This window comes from Hylobates moloch, unplaced genomic scaffold, assembly GCF_009828535.3.
Source record: "Hylobates moloch isolate HMO894 unplaced genomic scaffold, HMol_V3 SCAFFOLD_15, whole genome shotgun sequence".
NCBI lineage: Eukaryota > Metazoa > Chordata > Mammalia > Primates > Hylobatidae > Hylobates > Hylobates moloch.
The window spans coordinates 53,752,010-53,772,763 of record NW_026652290.1 but is presented as its reverse complement, the minus strand read 5'-3'; the positions used below and the strand labels follow the sequence as shown (position 1 = coordinate 53,772,763).

Below are 20,754 nucleotides of genomic sequence, written 5' to 3'. Positions count from 1 at the left end.
ACAAGAATAGCCTCAGTGCCATAAAGAGGACAAGTATAAACAGTGGGGAACAGGAAGAGATACAGAGCAAAGGCAACTCTTTCAAGGAGAACATAAAGGGAGAAATGGGAGGAGGGGGGAGGGAAGAAGGAGGTTGATGATGCAGAAAAGAGAAAGGCCAATTGCCATGGTGGTGTTTTTGAGATGGTAAGATGGAAAAGGTCCCAGAGCCCAGAAGAAAAGATGGCCTCTGCCGCCCCGTCTGGGAAGTGAGGAGCGCCTCTGCCCGGCCACCCCGCCTGGGAGGTCTACCACGGAGGCCAGACGCAATGTGGGGGCTGGACGTGGTGGCTCACGCCTGTAGTCCCAGCATTCTGGGATGCCGAGGCGGGTTGATCATTTGAGGCTAGGAGTTCGAGACCAGCCTGGCCAACAGGGCAAAACAAATGAAAAATACAACAGACAAACCAACCACCCAACCCAGCGACAACAAAACAGGTCTACCTTGGAGTCATACTCTAATTTTTTCTATTTTCCTCCCTTTCTGATCCTTTATCCCACTTTCTTTTTCTTCCTCTTCCTTCTCCTTCTTCTTTGTCAAATAGAGGATTGAGTTATTATCATTGATCCATACAAAGTCCCTCTCTCATTTATTTTCTTTAATTCCCACCCCCCATTTCTATTCACCGTCTTCCCATGTGCAACGTTCCTAATATGTTTGATATGCATCTTTTTGTTTGTATGTATTTTTAGAAAATGTTTTTTGTTTTGTGTGCAAAAAAAAAAAAAAAGATGGCCTCTGATAGAAGCAGGGGCCACTCAACCCAGAGCAGCATGTCAGGGATGTGTGTCAGGGGCTGGGGGGTGGGAAGACGGGAGAGCTCTGGGCTCACTGTTTCTGTTTCTCAATGAATTTGGAGGCACCCAGAAAGGTGGGTGGGGTGGAGAGGAAAGGAAATTTGGAGAAAAGAGGAGTGAATTCGTCATTCTGGAAAGTGGGAAAGTAAATGCCTTAGAATTGCCAGGTAGCACAGGATGCTTTTTTGAGATTTTCGGCCATGCATCTGAAAAACCCTACACTCTCCCATAACATGCTTCATTCCTCCAAAATGTCTTCATGTTCTAATGCATAGAGGCATAAATCACAAGAAAGTGCATCTTCTCCATCAATTCTCGTTATTCCTGTAAGCATTTTATTACATTAAAGGTCACTGTCAGCAGAACAAGGCTAGACAAGGGAGTCATCATAGAGCCACAGCAAGATGATGATACAAAAGGACAGAAGCCTTCTATACCCTCCATGAGATTTATGGCTGAGGGGTGAGGCAGGAATTAATGACATGAAAACACAAGATGCCTCAAGGGAGGGAGTTCCTACAATTCACAAGAACTGCTAGGAGATCCCTCCTGAGACAAGTGTTTTGGTAAACAACACCAAGTACTGTTAATTGCCTTTAACTGACTTTTGAACAAGCCCAAAGTCAATAATGCCTCCTTGGTTACCTTCCTTCCTGCTTGGAAACCAATCGAATTGAGCAATCACATAATTTTTCACAGCACTTCCAAATTCAGCTACATAAAGCCCAATTCTGTGATCCACAAACGAAGAAGCTAAAATGTGGCTCTCCCACAGCACACTATTGCCCCACAGCACTCTCTTCCACATCCAAGGTACTCAGGGCCTGGGTGCACATCTCCTCGAGCCCTATAGTCACCTCTATTTCCACTCCTTCAAAACCCCATCACCTTGGAAGCACAGTCTTCCAACTTGACTTCCTGTCACTCCTCCTTGTGACTCTCCTCTACTGCCCAGCCATTCCTCTCATTCTCCGAGGACTCCAGCTCCTGGCTAACCATCTTCCCCTCCACCACTCTCCTTACTCATTCCTGCTGACGTTGACATCTACACAGTGATCCACCCGACACCCACCATCACATCTTCATGGCCTCCAATGCCACTTATCTCTCCTTCCACCCCAGCCTCGGTCACCCTCTCCCGTGGTCATACCCTAGATCTTGCTGCTACCAAGATCACCACCTTCAATGTGTGGATGTCAACATCCTACTCTTTGACCATCCCCTTCCAGCCCAGCTCTGGCACCCCACCTCCTAGCAATTCTCCAACATCTCTGATACCTGCTAATCACTTTTTAATTACCTATCTCCAACTCTACTTTTCCGATCTCTTCTCATGTAGTTTAAATTAAACCATCCAGCTGGATAACCATTCCCTTGCAAAACACCTCTAACTCCTCTGCCCTCTCACCCACCCACTGTTTCTACCTCACAGAGCCCCACCCTTAGTTAAACCCTATGTGACCTTGCCCCTGCCTGCACTGAGCCATTGACCCTTGCACAAAACTCTGTGGACTGGACTCACTTCAAATTACCCTCTACACCTTTCAAATGATTTCTTAACATTGCCAAGCAACCTGCCCTTCTCTCAAAGTACAGACTCTTCAACAGGATCATTTCCCACCTTCTCATCTCAAATCTCCCTGACTCCCTCTTCACTCCACTCTTGGCCAATGATGTGGCCTCAAATAGCATAATGAAAATGCCTGCAATCAGCCAGCACTAGCTTATCCTCTGATCCATCTCAGGAACCCACCTGCAACGGCTCACTGCTGCCTCCCAAAAAAGCCTTCCCTGACCACTCTGGCTAAAGCAGCCTCCTCCCTCATGTTAAAATGAGTGTATCTTCTGCATAATGGGTATCAATGCTTGACACTGTTTGTTTTTATGCGTAGTGTCTGTCTCTCCTCACTAGAGTGTAAACTCCTGGCTCGTGGCATCCCCAGTACCGCACAGTAACCACACATAGAAGGTGTTCAGTAAACACTTGTTGACTGACTGATGAGCTGGGTTGAACCATACACTTACCTACCACTATGACCAATTACTCATCATCTAGTACACCTCCAGCAAATGTAAATGCACATTTTCTTAAACATTTTTTATTTAGCCCTCCCTCCCTCTCCTCATAAAAATGAACTGGCTGCTATCCAGGTCAAATTTATCTATTTTAAAAAATGTTTACGGCCGGGCGCGGTGGCTCACGCCTGTAATCCCAGCACTTTGGGAGGTGGGCAGATCATGAGGTCAGGAGTTCCAGACCAGCCTGGCCAACATGGTGAAACCCTGCCTCTACTAAAAATACAAAAATTAGCTAGGTGTGGTGGCACATGCCTGTAACCCCAGGTACTTGGGAGGCTGAGGCAGGAGAATCGCTTGAACCCGGGAGGCAGAGGGGGCAGTGAGCCGAGATCGTGCCATTGCACTCCAGCCTGGGCAACAAAAGTGAAACTTCATCTCAGCAAAAAAAAAAAAAAAAAAGAAAGAAAAATAAAAGAGGCTGAACACAGGGACAAATTGCAGGTCTCTATACAGAGCAGCAGATCCTGCCTACCACCTCTCCTCCCCCAACATACAGCGGTCCCCAGTCAGGCACTCAGTTAACTCTTTATCTCAAAATAGCACGCATACACTGTTCTTTCTGGATTTATTAGCTTCAATCACTAGATGGGTCTTCTTAGAGAAACTGCACACACTGCAGGAGAGAACTAGAGCCATACTATGATGGTATTGGTGCCCCCAGATTAAAGTCTATCTCTGTGGGTCACTTACGGGGCCCCAGATAACAATTCATGTGAATTCCACCCTGGATTGAGACATTGGAGTCCTGAGAAAGATGAAATCCTAGCATGCTACTTATTATGCAGTAAGCAATATCAACTCAGTCAGATACTGAACACTGTTAGGAGTTTTCATTTGTTTTAATTACCTTATAGACAAATCATAGAAACAACCATGGCTAGGAAACAGTATTTTATCAATTTTGATAGTACAAAAGTAAATGTACAGCTAGAGAAGGAGGGAGCAGGCAAGGAGACGTGGTGGTAATAGCTTTATTTATGGCATAGAGTCAGGTGACACGATCAACAGTGGATGGAATGGGAAATCTGGTTGTAATGAATCTATTGTCTGGAGTTGTGGGGATGGCCAGAAGACAGGTGAAGAGATGGAGTTGTAGTGCAAGTAAGCTTCAACCTTGAGGGTTTTTTGTTTGTTTGTTTTTCCTTTTGAGACAGAGTTTAGCTCTTGTTGCCCAGGCTGGAGTGTAATGGCGCGATCTCGGCTCACTGCAAACTCCACCTCCCAGGTTCAAGCGATTCTCCTGCCTCAGCCTCCCAAGCAGCTGGGATTACAGGCATGCCCCACCACACCTAGCTAATTTTGTACTTTCAGTAGAGACAGGGTTTCACCAAGTTGGTCAGGCTGATCTTGAACTCCTGACCTCAAGTGATCCACCTGCCTCAGCCTCCCAAAGTGCTGGGATTACAGGGATAAGCCACCGCGCCCAGCTGGTTCAACCTTAATTTTTACGGCAGAAAGTCACTAGACAATGATCACAGTTGATACATTCCGAAACAGCAGTACATGCATATTATTTTGAGATACAGAGGTATCTACAGCAGAACAAAAAAACACAGCTAACATTGGTTTGCCTGTGGATAAGGGATTTGGGGTGGATTTGGACAGAGATTGTTGCCTTTTATTAGAAGACCTTCCGTCCTATTTGATTCATTAAGTATGAACAAGTGTTGCCTTAAAAACTAAAAGTTTGGGGACAGGAGAAGAATAAAGAAAAATAATGGTATATTTTATGAAATAAGAGAGAGGAAGTCTCGCACACAGTATGGTAGGAAAGAGTGTGGAATGGTTAAGCTGGATACTGCATAACTATGGTAACAGATGTAGCTAATTTAAGACACAAATGAGGGTGTTGGAAAGATCTAAGAGAAATATGGTGTTAAGAGGGAAGGAAAATAAATTCTAAAAAAAGGGATGCTGAGATAATCAGTATGGATGCTCTGCCATCTGACATGAGGAAAGGAGGAGAGAACCGAACCCGCCCTCACTTTTCCTGTCTTTTCACAGTAGATTTTTCAAAGTAAACCCCTAGATATTCTTATGGAGACTCCACGCCGAGTAAAGAAAGCAAACATGATAAAATTCATACTCAATAAAATAACGCAGGCAGAAAATCACTTCCATTGTTAAATGAAATTGTGTTTCATAAAGCTTCCATGCATTTCAAAGTTTAATAACTTCATTTGTTCTTTGAGAAAAACAATTTAAAAATAACGTTCAAATGCCCTTGTATTGATTTTCCCTTCAATAAAATGATTCACAATCAAGCACAAACATTTAATGACCCTTTCAAAATTCCACAGAAAATTACCGAAGGAATGTAAAAATAGGAACAAATCTCCATCACTTCCGGTTACCAGGGAGGCTGCCATCCATGCGGCAGGAACTGTGAGGGATCGACATCTTTATAACGTCGGTTCTTCCCATCTGGGAACATAACATTCTATTTCTTGAGTAAATATTGGCAATGCATATTTTCAGTGGAAATAGTCCATTTCATCAAGATTTTCACAGATGTTGGGATACAATAATGCACAGTGTTCTTGAGATTTCACATCTTTTCTCCATGCTGCTCCATATGTCATTTCTAGCTTTGTGATTTTTTTTGCCTTTGTATCTTAATTAGGCTTTCTGGAAGTTTGTCTATTTTATTGGCTTCCTAAAAGAACTAACTGGCTGGATAAAAGGTGGTGAGAGGGCATATAAGGAGGTGGAAAGAGTTGCTTTGGAAGGGTTGGGAGGGTGGGAAAGTATGTTCAGAAAAATGGAGTGGTTCAGCCTACCTAGGGGGTAGAGCATAAAGGAAAAAGAGGAAAAGCAGTTGAGGCAGGTAAGGAGCTTGGGCTTTATCCGGAGGGTAGAGAAATGATGAGATTAGATTTTTGTTTTAAAAAGATCAACTATGCAACATAGTGAGACCTCGTCACTGCTAGAAATAAAAAAAAAAAATAAGCCAGACGTGTTGGCATACACTGTAGTCTCAGCTACTTGGGAGGTTGAGATGGGAGGATTGCTTGAGCCCAGGAGGTCAAGGCTGCAGTGAGCCATGATTGCACCGCTGCACTCTAGCCTGGGCAACAGAGCGAGACCCTGTCTCATAAAAATAATAAACTATGGATGGAGGAAGACTGGGCTGGAAGTAGGGAAGAAGGTGGGGGGACTCTAAAGTAATCCAGCGTTTCAGCCAGGGGCAGTGTGGCCATATGAAACAGGAATCCAAGCAAAGTAGCCCAGGCAGAATGGAAGGCAACATGGACATGGAAACCAAAGTCTAGCCTGGACTCATGGAAACTACTAGAATTGTCATCAATTCAGGGAGCCATGGGGATGGGGTGAAGGATGTCAAATGGTCCTTAAGGCTGCTACTGATAGAAGCCACAGGGATTTACTACTTGGCCTAGAAAGTTTTTTTCAGCCACTTCACAGCTGGAAGAAAGGCACAGAGAAAACCATTCTAGGTATTAAATGGAGCACTGAAATTTGTATTCAGGTACCTAGATCCTAAGCTCCCTGATCTCCAGATCCTGCCCTGGAAGCTTGCAGGATGAGGCCCTATGTTAGATCAAATATATTACAGGTATTTACTGCTGGGTGGAGTAGCGTTTATTTATGTACTTTTGTATCTTTATTTTTAGCTGCATCTGGTGAAGTGATCAGAATCAATCTTGTTTGAAGCTGGATATATTAAATCCCCACTTTACTGGGAGCTCCCTCAGCACACGTCTGAGGAACTGAGGGTGCTATGGTTTGGATATTTGATCCCTCCAAAGCTCATGCTGAAGGAGGGGGTGCCTTGTGGGAGGTGTTTGGGTTATGGTGGCGGATCCTCATGAATGGCTTGGAGCCATTCTTGCAGTAGTGAGTGAGTTCTCACTCTTTTCATTCCCATGACAGCTGGTTGTTAAGAAGAGCCTGGCATCTCCCTCCCCTCTTGCTTCCTCTTTTGCCATGTGATCTCTGCACACACCAGCTCCCCTTTGCTTTCTGTCAGGAGTGGAAGCGGCCTGAGGCTTCCACAAGCTGCCCAGTCTTCCAGCCAGTAGAATCATGAGTAAAGTAAACATTTTCTCTATAAATTACCCAGCCTTGGAAATTCCTTCGTAGCAACACAGGCAGACTAAGATGGGGGGGTCTGACATTCAAGGTGGCAGTGCTGATAGATTTCCCAGGGCCCTTAGATTTATATCCCTCATCCCCATCCCACTGACCATACCACAGCCCATCTAGCCCTGTTTCATTGAGCCTGGGGATACTGGCACTCAGCTGAGAAGACATCACTGCTTCTTCCCAGGAAAGCCCCTTGTTGATGCTCATGGGCTGGTTGATATTGGCTGGCACCATCTGTACTCTAACTTTTACGGAGTCCTTAAAGAATCTAGGCCCAGTGTTTGTTCTCTTCTCTAAAACCCAAATCGATGTTTTCCTTACTATATTTGTCTTTGGTCATTTTGAAGAAAAGGCAAATATTTAGGTCCATGATGCCATCTTGAAACCTACATATGTGTGTTTATAACAGTGAACCTGCAACTCGGATCTCGGGTCCCAGCCGTGACACATGCATACGTCTGCCTCTTTGCTGGCCATCCCCACCTCAAACTCATGTTGTCTAAAACTGACCACTGTCTTACACAAACCACTTCCTTCTTGGCTGTGCTGGATTCCCCAATCATCAGACAAAGTGAGTTTTAGAGCAACAAGCAAAGCAGGGCTCCAAATACTCTTGGAATAAATTTGATATATATTTTTTCAAGCATCAAAGTAGTCACCATGGAGATGTTATAACAATGAATAAGATACAAATGGTACAGTTCTAATTTTTTAAAGTTTCAGAGAAACAAGTCTGATGTACTTTGAGGATGCAAATTTAGATTATAAAATTATAAAAGAAAGCAAGAAAATGGTTACCATAAGAGGAAGGTGAGTGGTTACCTCAAGGGGGAAGCAGGGTATGGTCCGAGGGTGCACTGGGCTCTAGGAGCTGGCTGTGTCCTGCTTCTTGACCTGCATGGTGGTCACATGGGCAATCACTTTATAATATTTTGCTAAACTGCACATTCGTTTCATGTCCTTTCCTATATCTGTGTTATGTTTTATATATTTTAAGGTTTTTTTAAATAAAGTAGTCATTACAAGGGAAAGAAACAAAACTTTTGTGGACTTTCATACAGTTATTTTGATAAAGTTGGCAACAAACTTACCTTCCATCACACAAAATGCCAGAAGACAAAAGAATAATATTTGGAGTTTTTAGGTAAAAAGATTATGATGAAGAAGTGTATGCCCCAAAAGGATGATGTTATTGTGAGAGGGCAACATAAAGAAGTTTTTAGGCAAGCAAGAACTACCGGAATATATTACCTTTCCTGAAAAAGATTCCAGCTAATCAAGGAATAAGTTAAAATGAAGATTGAGCATAGGAAATGGACTGAGTGTTGTAACCTATATAACTCTCAGTCTAGATAGCAGCTGTTAGTATGGTTAGGAAACATAATATAAGGTCAAAAATAATTCTGGAAAGCAAAAGCATGCATTGCTTTTTTTTAAAGACAATAATCTGGATCTAAAAGCCAAAATGTTTTTAAGGCAAAAAGTTAGTGGGGGTAGATGGGCAACAAAAAAGAAAGCTGGACACGGTGGCTTACACCTGTAATCCCAGCACTTTGGGAGGCCAAGGCGGGTGGATCACCTGAGATCAGGAGTTCAAGACCAGCCTGGCCAGCATGGTGAAACCTGGTCTCTACTAAAAATACAAAATTAGCCGGGTGTGGTGGCAGGTGCCTGTAATCCCGGCTACTCAGGAGGCTGAGGCACAAGAATCACTTGAACCCAGGAGACAGAGGTTGCAGTGAGGTGAGATCGTACCACTGCACTCCAGCCTGGGTGACAGAAAAAAAAAAAAAAAGAAAGGAAGTAAGGAAGGAAGGAAGGAATTAAAGTATACTAAATCTCTCATTATTTATGGAAGAACAAATAGACACAACTTTTTTTTTTTTTTTTTTTAGACAGAGTCTCGTTCTGTCGCTCAGGCTGGACTGCAGTGGTGCAATCTCGGCTCACTGCAAGCTCTGCCTCCCGGGTTCATGCCATTCTCCTGCCTCAGCCTCCCGAGTAGCTGGGACTACAGGCGCCCGCAACCACGCCTGGCTAATTTTTTGTATTTTTAGTACAGACGGGGTTTCACCATGTTAGCCAGGATGGCCGATCTCCTGACCTCATGATCCACACGCCCCGGCCTCCTAAAGTGCTGGGATTACAGGTGTGAGCTACCGTGCCTGGCCAACACAATTATATTTTTTAATGTCAGTGAAGACTAGTATAAAAAAAATTGGCAGAAAATTTCCCTTTTATCTAAAGAACAAGGGACTCTTACACTACATTTGAGTTAAGAAAGGGGGTGGGAAGATAGCTTGGAATTTTTTTAATGTAAAATAAAATTTTAGAAGATCTGTGACTGTATCACATATAATAAATGTAAATTTAGTCACAATTGGATTAAAAATCCAATTATGATGCTTAAAATAGACAAAAATCAAAATGACATAAAAGAAGAAAGCTTAAGAAGAAAGAGAATGAGCATCACGCCAGGGAAATGAAAACAGAAAGAAGGTAGGACCAGATTTCTTATCACACAGTAAAATTTAAGACAAAAATAAAAATACAATGAGACAAAGAAGGTCTGGAAATAAGGAAGATTCACCCCACAATGGAGAGTCAAGGGTCACAACGTTTGTGTCACAGAGGATAACCAGTCATCCCCATTTGCCTGGCACTGTCCTAGCTTTAGCACTGAAAATCCCTCATCCCAGAAAACCCATCAGTCCTGGATAATCAGGGCCCTAAGTAATACAGCATCAAATATAACTATGTAAAAACATATAAAATATACACAAATACAGGTTTATAGTATATAATTACATAATTATATATCAAATAAATATATAACTGTATATTATATATATATATGGATTTAAAGGTATATAGACATGCTAAAGGACATAGCAAAAGGAAAGTGGTCAAAAATATCATTTTCTTTTTTTTTTTTTTTTTTTTTGGAGATGGGGTTTCACTCTTGTTGCCCAGGCTGGAGTGCAATGGTGCGATCTCAGCTCACTGCAACCTCCACCTCCCAGGTTCAAGCAATTCTCCTGCCACAGCCTCTGGAGTAGCTGGGATTACAGGCGCCCACCACCACACCCAGCTAATTTTTGTATTTTTAGTAGAGACGAGGTTTCACCATGTTGGCTAGGCTGGTCTGGAACTCCTGACCTCAGGTGATCCACCCGCCTCGGCCTCCCAAAGTGCTGGGATTACAGGCGTGAGCCACCACACCCAGCCAAAAATATCATTTGAGACTAACATCTTTTGTATTCTTTGACAGATCACTTAGCTACAAAGAAAAGTTTAAAATAAATTTGAATAATATAATCAATAAACTTGTTTAAATCTATACAACTGAAGTTTAGACTCCACAGAGGATACACTTTCTCTTCGTCTCTTTCAGTAACATTGGCAAAGCTTTCCTATGTAGTTTATCTCGGAAGACAGACGGGGATGAAATCTTTACTAGAAGCTTGCCATTCCATGAGTGCTTTTCGAGTTTGGAAGATTTCGTGGTGGTTGTCATTGAAGACAGGCAGTTTTTCATATTACTGCTTTAAAATTATTTCAGGCTAAAATTGTAGCAGCCAATGTATGTAGAGTCAAATATTGTGGCTGCAGTCTCTTCTTCTAAAGATTCAAATTTCTATTCCAAGAATCTGTGTGTATCCCTGTACATAGTTCAAAATGCTTAAACTATATAAAAATCCCTTTTGGTGGAAAAAATTTCTCATGACCTCATGGTTGACCTAAGTCACTTGTATTAAAATGTAACTTAAATATATATACTCATAAATACCAGTTCTACACACCTACGCTTTACAGCTTTTACAGTATTAAAATGCCAAAACAATGTACAAATACAACTATCAACTTTAAAATATCAAAGTAATAAAATTAATTTGTTGCAATAGGTAAGTCTTTCACATGTAACAACTCACTCTTATAATATCACCATGCAATCAATGCCATATATTTATTCCTATATTATTACAAGAAACTGAACAGGAGAGAGGTTGAGTAACTTGCCTAAACTCTCACAGCTAGTAAGTAGAAAAATAATTTTTGAAGTCAGACAGTCTGGTGTCACTTAACCATCAAAACAAATTACCCATCTCATTTTCTTTTCTTTTTTTTTTGAGATGGAGTCTTGCTCTGTTGCCCAGGCTGGAGTGCAGCGGGGTGATCTCAGCTCACTGCAACCTCTGCCTCCAGGATTCAAGTGATTCTCCTGCCTCAGCTCCCGAGTAGCTGAGATTACAGTTGCCCACCACCATGCTCAGCTAATTTTTGTATTTTTAGTAGAGATGGGGTTTCACTATGTTGGTCAGGCTGGTCTCGAACTCCTGACCTCAGGTGATCCACCTGCCTCGGCCTCCCAAAGTGCTGGAATTACAGGCGTGAGCCACCGTGCCCGGCCCCATCTCATTTTCTTAGATGTAAGGTACCTATTGGAGAGTTACTAAATATGCATTAAATGAAGATCTAATTCAAATATTGTTAAAATCCACAACAGCAACTTTTCTGTTGTGTTTTTACTACATCTGCTGTTAATAAATTGCTGCAAACTTGATCCATACAAAGGTGAACTGGCATGAGATCTTCAATCCCTGCCAATAGAGCAGTGGTCGCCAGGAGCTGTTCTTTTGGAGTTGGCAAGTTGTGTGTGTCCTGTGTAGACTCACTCTCTCCACTATTCCAACTCCCCTTCCCTTCACCTGGGCTGTGACTGGAGCCACCAGGCCTGCCCATGGCTCAAATGTTAAGATACAAAGGCAAACGCAGACTCCAGCATTGGTTTCAGCCTTGCCATCAAGATGATCCAGAACACATTTTTATTGCTAATTATTTATGATTATCACTGGAATAGGCCAGGCACGGTGGCTCATGCCTGTGGTCACAGCTACTCAGGAGGGAGAGGCAGGAGGATCGCTTGAGCCCAGGAGGTCCAGGCTGCAGTGAACTATGATCATGCCACTGCATCTCCTGGGTAACAGAGCAAGATCCCTACTCAAACAGTCTGGGTGGCAGAGCAAGACTCCGCAAAAAGATTATCACTGGAATAAAACCACTAATGTCAAAGAATACACAGATCCTTCAAAATACATATATCTTCAGAACCCCAGGGGGCTGAGAGACCTGTGGCATGATATCATTAGCTCATGCTGAGGGCCATTGTAAAAAACAACCCTATGAAACTTGTCCTTGTGTCTGATGAGGAGGTGATCGAAGGCATCATTGCAAACACTATGTCATATTATGAAAAATTCCTTTCTGGTCTCGGAATCAAGAACTGGTGTTTAGGCAAAGTGGCTCACACCTGTAATCCCAGCACTCTGGTAGGCAGAGGCAGGCAGATCACTTGAGGCCAAGAGTTTGAGACCAGCCTGGCCAACATGGCGAAACCCCGTCTCTACTAAAAATGCAAAAATTAGCCGGGCATGGTGGCACGCACCTGTAGTCCCAGCTATTCGGGAGGCTGAGGCATGAGAATTACTTGAACCCAGGAGGTGGAGGTTGCAGTGAGCCGAGATCATGCCACTGCGCTCCAGCCTGGGCAACAGAGTGAGATTGTGTCTCAAAAAAATATAAAACATAAAAAATAAAAAAGAATTGTTGTGTTTTTATGTTCTGGCCATATAATGTTTTGTGTTTTGTGTTTTTCCCACACAGCTGTTATCACAATTTGTAATTATTGATTTGAGCGATTTCTTGATGAGTGCCCATTTCTTGCATTTGTCTTTAAGAGCCCATTAGACAGAGACCACGTCCATCTGCTTTATCCCTTTGTTCCCAGTACGTCTTACAGAACCTGGCACGTAGTAAGTCCTCACTGAATGTTTGTTGAGTGAAGAAGTGTGTGAATGAGTTTAACAAATAAATAAAACATATAAGCCATGGGTTCGTCAATTTCTTTTTTGCTTATGCTGCAAGAAAGTTTAGAGCTGTTTTTGTTTCCTGCCGGTAGCCATTGTAGAAGATCTCATGCTCATGTTTTTCTATCAGCCTCAGGCTTAAGACCATTTTATGACTCCACCCTTAGTGTCCTTTTTTCTTTCCCAACTACTTCCAAGTTAGGCTGCCTTGCCATATTTATGAATCCCTGTAAACTATCTTAAATCCCTTGTGGAACAGGTGGTAATAAATAAATATATCTACTAGTCTTTTTTATATATATTTAAAATCTTAACACTAAACCCACTGCCAGCAAACACATTTGTTCATCTGTTGACCTTAAGAATAGCTGAGATTTGCTAATTCCAACACTATACTAATATTTAAAACAAATTCAATCCAAGCCTAGAAACCACAGCATATCATGTCAAGCATTGTTGTACATTGTGTATGTAACAACCATATTTCTAATAAGGCTAGGCAATTTAGTGGACAAGAAAGAACACAGGGCTTACTACAAAATTCTTATGGATTTTGGATCAAAGAATAATTTATCTTTAGTGGTTTTTCAAAATGTGTTGACATCATACTAATAATGAAAACTTTGCTTTTACTTGTGTCCTATGCAGGGAGGAGTAGGGAAGAAAGGCTGGGCAAGATCCTGATCTACAGGAGAAAAGTCTCTACAAAGTTTGATCACATTACACAATTAAAGTAGAACATTATAAAGTAAAAATATTAAATGGTCTAAACCCCCCCTTTAAGTCTCTAAAGTATATTATTCATATGCTAATGGCGATATTATTTGCAAGTCTGAAACGTCATAGTTCTCTTTGGTCAGATTCATTTAAAACACTTTTACTTCAAATGCTGACTTGCTATTTTTCTCTTAAAATGGAACATACTTTTCTAATCCCATTAATGAGAACACCCCTCACTGCACAAATTAAACATCTCAGGAATCCCAGCTAGACCCACAAACTAGACGTGAAAGCAGTTGCTTGCACCCTCTCCAATCCCTTTGCTTCTGCCAGGATGCCAGACCAACCACTCCTTTTGGGTTACTCAGGAAGCACGAAATGTGCATTTAGGAAACTGAGATTTGATTTCTATTATCGATAAAGCGCATCTGAGTCAGTTGAATCTTGGACGACAAACGGCAAGAGGGAAGAGTGGGTGTAAGGAAACAGATGGGTAATAATCATGTGTCAGAGATAAATGACAGTTTTTTTAAAGAATTTGATATGGTGTGGGCTGGAGCTTGCTTTTTTATTTTCTATTTCTATTTCCTATTTTCTATTTTTATTTTTGGGCAGGAGATGGAGATTGGGGTGAGAAAAGGAAGGAAGAGAAAAGGCAAGACAATAGGCCAGACCCGAGAGCCTGATCTGCATCCTAAAGCAGTCTGCCCCTCCCTCCCTTCCCCCCAACACCAGGTAGGCTGTGGTGTGATTTAAAAACAAGCAGACACCGACTCCCGCCTCCGGGACTGGAGATGGCCTCCGCCCCGGCTGCAGAAAGGGAGGGGAGGCAGGGAGAGGAGAGGGAAGATGGAAGAGAGGAACAGACTGGCAAGACCCCCTCGGGTACAGTGGGATTTTTCCCTCCAAAGTGGTGGAGCCGCATAAAATCCAAACCCACGAGGCCCGCTCACGTGCCGGTTGCCCCGATCTCAATGTAGGCGGCTGCCGACGCCGCACCTGCTCGGCCGGCCACTGCGGCTGAGCGCAGCGCCGCCAGCGATCGCGAGGCCCCGGGGGACGCGCCCAGACCCGCCAAGCCCTCCTCGCACGGCTCCCCCGGAGGGCGGCGGCCCAGTGGGAAGGAAAGGGAGGGGAGGGGAGGGGAGGGGAGGGGCGGCCCCGCCCGGCTAGGCGAGGCGAGGCTTGCCGCCCCTCCATTCGGACCCAAAAGAAAGCCCCACCTGTCAGGCGTTACGCTCCGGGCGAGGGTCCCACCATCCCCAAGCAGGGGCCAGTGCTTGCAGCCCTGATTTCCTAAGAGCCTCGGATGCTACATCATCACCAGAAACCTTTAGGCGCAAAACACACGGCTGCCGGCCAGGGCTGCAGCACCGACGCGCTCGGCAACAGACGCGCCCCACCTGGGCCACGCGGCTCCCGCCCGGCCTTGGGATGCCAGGGTCTCCGCGACAGGAGACTAGCGACCTCAGGCAGCCCACCAGGCCCGCTCCCCAGACCCTTACCTCCTGCGCGGCATCTTAGCTATCTCCGGTCGGCCACTGCGGGTTGGTTTTGTTTATTTTATGGGTTTGGGGGGTGGGGTGCGCTTAAAAAATCCACCCAGCTAATCTGCAGAGCAGCGTTTTCTGCCCATGCTGCAGCCCGCGCTCGTCAGAGCTGCTGGGAGATCCCCCAGCAGTGCAGCGGCTCCGCGGCGGCGGGGATGACTGGCCACCGACCCCGCAGTTCCTTGACAAAAGGCTCGGGTTCCCGCTAGTCCCTCACAGCCCTGCCGTCAGAATTAAAACCATTTCCCGCACGAGGCTGGGAGGAAATGAGAGCTCTCCCGGCCCTGCGCGCTGACAAAAGGCCGCTGCGCGGTGCCCACAGCGCCCCCTCCAGCGGGCCGCGCCGGCCGCCCGAGGGCCACGGTGCTGCAGTGCCCCCGCCCGCAGCGCCCCCCACCGCCCCGCAGCGGCCCCGCCCCGCAGCGCCCCCCCTACCGCCCCTCAGCGCCCCTCTCCTCCCCGCAGCGCCTCCTCCCCGTAGCGCCCCCGCAGACCCCCCTAGCCAGGCTTCCAGCCCCCTTCCACCCCCGCCCCGCACCACTCACTACCCGGGATGGCCAGAGCTAAGCAGGGGAGTCTGTTACTAGGGAGAAAATCTGAAACAGAGCTCCCTTGGGGGAATGTATTCTCCCTGAAAGGAAGAAAGCAAAAGTCTTACACTTGGAATATTTCTTTTCGTCTGGAAAGGACAGCTAGCCTTCGGAAGATAATTCTTTTAGTGATTTTAATAGCAATTGTTTGACTGAATTCCAAACCAAAATTCTCCCTGTCCTGATTCTCACTCCCTTTTCAACCAGGACAAAATTTTTGTTGTGGCCCTGCCCTTGGGGGCTGTGGACCCAACGCTCTCCAACTCTCACTACATTCTCCTCTCACTCCTTTCCTTCCTCAGGTCTCCCGCCCCAGAAGGAACAGGTGTGTGGTGAGTGGGGAACTGGATAGGGAACCAAAATACTTCGGTTGCCGTCTCAGAGCTGCTCTTAACCAGCTGTGAGACCTTAATCACTCCACTTAACCTCTCTGGGCCTCGTCGTCTTCCTCTGTAAAATGACAGTGTACCTAAGGCACCTCCCATTTCCAATACTTTCAAGGCCTGGCCCTCAGAGAGTAGGGGTGTAAGAGGTAGCTCTGGACTTTTCACCCCCATGTTCTCCACCAGTCCCCAAAACTCCCCTCAATCAACATCCTCTCCAAGGGCTTTTGAAAATGTGCTTGTGAAAATGTACAGCTTCCAGAAAAGCCTCTGGCCACTGATCCGAAACCTGATCATGGCCCCTCTGCCCTTCCAGGTTCTGGGGCACCACAGCCCTCAGACGCCCCCACAAAAGTCACTGGCCCCCACCACAGTGCTGCTGTGGAACCAGAATCTCTGGAGGTGGGCTCAGGATTGGCAATTTTAACAAGCAGCCCTAGTGATTCCTTTGCACACTAACACTTTCAAAACACCACTCTGAGAGATACTACTGATTCAGAAAAGAAAATGCTAATGACAACCCTAGAAATTCTGTTTCAGATGCCAGGATAAACTTGTCTTTCTGCTTCAGCCCCCCTTCCCTTACAAGAAACACACATGCATACCTGGTCCCTGCACCCTGCTTCCACACTCAGAGCTTCTCACTCATTCTCATTCAGAATCACTGAGACCACAAGACTTCTCCCCATTCTCCTGTCAAAACCTGCTAGAAGAATTACAAGCTCAGCCACACAAGATGAAACCCCTTCCCCTCCCCACCCCAGGACCTAGGTCTGTCTGATCAAAGAAGCCAGGAAGTGTTATGTTTATTGAGACATTCCTGGCAGCCGTAGCTCTTTTGGTGCCAATGGGTGATGAGATCTGAGAAACAGGGAACCCCTTCTCCAGAGCTCAGAAGTCACAGGTAAGGTGGGCTCTATATCTTAATAGAACCCCCAAAGAGAATGGAGAATTTTTGTTAGAAATAGCAGGTTTCATAAGTCACCCCAGTCATTTCCATCCCTCAAAATTTCTCTTCCTAGTGTGTTATTTTGTTTTCTCACACTAATCCTAGCAAACTCTTGTTGTTTCCTGGCACTGTTCTGAGGGCTTTACATGCATTTTCACACAATCCTTACAAAAACTCTGTGAGGGTGGTACTATTATCATCCCCATTTTATAGATGAAGAGACTCAGGCACAGGGATGTTAAGTCGCTTGCCCAAGTCACACAGCTAGTGGGTGGCTGAGCGATGAATCAAACTCGAGTGCTGTGGCTCCAGAGTTTGTGGGCCCTAACCACTACACTGCATGGCCTCCCAGAGAGGACTAGAAAATAAACTTTTTTTTTTTTCTTTTGAGACAGAGTCTCATTCTGTCACCCAGGCTGGAGTGCAGTGGCATGATCTCAGCTCACTGCAACTTCCTCTCCCCAGGTTCAAGCGATTCTCCTGCCTCAGTCTCCCGAGTAGCCGGGATTATAGGCACGCACCACCACACACAGCTAATTTTTGTATTTTTAGTAGAGATGGGTTTTCACCATGTTGGCCAGGCTGGTCTGGAACTCCTGACCTCAGATGATCTGCCTGTCTCAGCCTCCCAAAGTGCTGGGATTACAGGCGTGAGCCACCGCGCCTGGCCGAAAATAAACTTTTTAAAGCAGAGCTGGTACAAGACACTGAAAGGCTGATAAGACTAATACATTCTCCTCCCCTCCTGGCAAAAAAAAGTGATTCTGCTCCCCTAGTCATCACAGGAGATATATATATATATGTTTTTATATATATGTTTATATATGTATGTTTATATATGTTTATATGTGTTTATATGTGTTTATATATGTTTATATATATGTTTATATATGTATACATATATGTCCAACCTCTCCCAGGGTCCATCTGATACTGCATACTGAGAAGATGGTGCCATCCTGGGACTTTAGGAATTGTCCAAATGTCAGACAGGAAATAAGACTTCATTAATTCCCCCATTCATAGCCTATATGAAATTTTAATTGAAGTTCCAGAAACTCTCAATTTCAAATTCACTTCAAAATCCAAGAAAAGGAACCACAACTGTAGTTGGCTCCAACTGTCACTGGGAGACCACGAGACTTCAGAGCTCCCGCTGCAACAAGCCCAAGATGCCTGGCCCTTAACTGGGGCCAGAAAACACAAGAGACCCCCATGTCAGACTGGGGAAAATCACGGCTGGCGAACCCTCCATGGCCAGATAGTTTAAAATTAGACTTTCTGACTGATTTACAGTAAAATTTCTCATCTTCCAAGTCTTCTGACAAAAATGTTTCTGGCCAGGAATAACTAGTAGAGAGAGAAACTGGCAGTGCAACAGTGAGCCCCATCTCCTGGTATCCATTGCCCTGTGTATTATCCTCTCCTTAGGTACTGGCACGACTGTGGCTCACTTCTAACCAACAGGATAAGGCAAAGATAATGGGATGTTCACTTCTGTGATTACATTACATAAGATTCTTTGTCTTGCTAGCAGACTGTCTCAGTTGGCTTCTTGACCCACATGCTTTCATTAGTAGCCATGTTTGGAAGATCTACATGGCAAGGAACCGAGGGTGACATCCAGCCAATAGCCAGCTGGAAACTGAGACCTTCAGTCCAAAAAAGTCCTAGAGGAAATGAATTCCACTAACCATCACATAAGTTTAGAGGCAGATCCTCCCCCAGTTAAGCCTTCCACTGAGAACCCAGCCCTGGCTGACACCTTGATTTCTGCCTTGTGAGAGACATTGAAGCAGAGGACTCAATTAAGTCACACCCAGACTCAACTCCTGGCCACAGAAACCATGAGATAATAAATGTGTTGTTTTAAGTTGCTTAGTTTGCATTAATTTGTTACACAGCAATAGATAACTAATGCAGGGGCTTAGCACTCTATAGGCCCAGGCATGCTTATCAATGGCCTTTTCTAGGGCATGCTGGAAATGCTGGAGAAATCAACACCCCTGGGATCAGCCCTCAACCAATGACCATTAGGAGTCTGTGGATAAACAGCCTGGCTCCCTCATCCCTGAGAGTTGGGAGAATACCTCAATGTTCTCCATTGTCTCCCAGAGAGCCTCAGCAGGATTGAGCCCCTGCTGCCCACAGCAGTAACCTACCTGCTCATTCACGCATCTTTTATGGGCTTTTCTTCCCTATATCACTTTCTCACTCCCTTACAGGTGCCTCCCAGGCTTGCTTCCCAACTTACACTCAAATTGTAACCTACTTTTAGGGGAACCCACTTTAAGATGGGGCAAGAGAAGGAAGTCAGTGCTTTCAAAGGAAGACCACTGATAAATCATAAGTCTAGATGTTCTGAAGATACCCAATAAATGAAAGTTCACCTCTATGGCTGATGCTGCCCTGGAAACAGAACTGAATTGGGAGTCCAGGGCCTAGGTCTCCAATCTCAGTCCCAGGGTGTGTGTGGACTTAGGAAAGACCCTGACCCCTTATTCTACCCTACCCGGCTATAAAGTGAGGGTAACAGCACTTGCCCTCTGTTATGGGCTGAATCTCATCCTCCTCAAATTTACGTGTTGAAGTCCTAGACCCCAGTGCTTCACAATGTGACTGTATTTGGAGCTAAATCCTTTAAAAAAGTAATTAAGGTAAAATGATGTCATATATGTGGGCCCTAATCCAGTATGATTGATGTCCTTGTAAGAAATGTGGACACAAACTGGCATAAAGGGATGACCATATGAGGACATAGCAAGAAGGTGGCCATCTACACTCCAAGAAGAAATCATACCTGCCCACACCTTGATCTCAGACTGAGCCTCTAGAACGGCAAGACCACACATTTCTGTGGTTTACCATTACCATCTGGGATGCTTTGTTATGAGGGCCCCAGAAAACTAATACATCCTCCACCTGGCCAAGGTTGTCATGGAGACAAAATGGGACACCAAGTGAAAGCACTTATGGTCTTATTACTTATTGAGACAACCAGACAGTGTAACCCCAGCCACACCAGGAAATAACCAGAGTGGTTCCAGAGACAGACAGCCCCAGACTCCAGTTCCCACCCTCACGTTAGGTCCAGACCTGGAGAGCTGTGGATAGAGCTCTTCATGTTGAGCCCTGATAACATGTAAGTCCCTCTGGGGGAGGCCTTCATGTACCCAGATGTTAAGTTCACTAGTTCCTACCAGCCCACAAGAATTTTTTTTTATGATCACCACTTGCCCAGCAGGACTTATGATTCTGGAGTTGTTATTCCTAGAAGGTGCTAAAGCTTTCAGAGTCTGTCTTGAAACTTGGAGCTGATGCCTCAGATAGACCCAGGGATTTGTTCCTGGTACCATGACTCTCTTACTACCCAATGCCCCTCAGGCAGCTAGACCAGCAGATGACTTTCATTCTGATTCTGAGGAATTCCGCTTAGGGTGTGTACAACTCACATCAGTAAGGGCTTCCTCATCCTTACCCCGAGACCCAGTTCCATTACAATGCCACATTCAAAAGAAATAATCCCACTGCCAATGCCTTGAAAAGTTCTGCAGGTCATTGAATAGATGGAAAGGAGAGGAAGCAGGGGAAATTCTCTCTCGTCCTCTTTGTTCAATGTAGTCCCACACCAGTGGAAGTTATCCCAGGAATTCCTAACCCTTCTCCTACCTTCCA

At 44.9% G+C, this 20,754-nt stretch overlaps 1 protein-coding gene across 1 annotated transcript in view; it reads right to left on the bottom strand.

Annotated features, from left to right (window-relative positions):
- Window positions 1-15,504, bottom strand: part of ADD2 (adducin 2) — a 118,569-nt gene extending 103,065 nt beyond the window's left edge. Inside the window, exon 1 of the mRNA XM_032179077.2 lies at window positions 15,113-15,504. The gene's annotated coding sequence lies outside the window, so the exon portion shown is untranslated. The remainder of the gene's footprint in view (window positions 1-15,112) is intronic.
- Window positions 15,505-20,754: the final 5,250 nt, after the last annotated feature.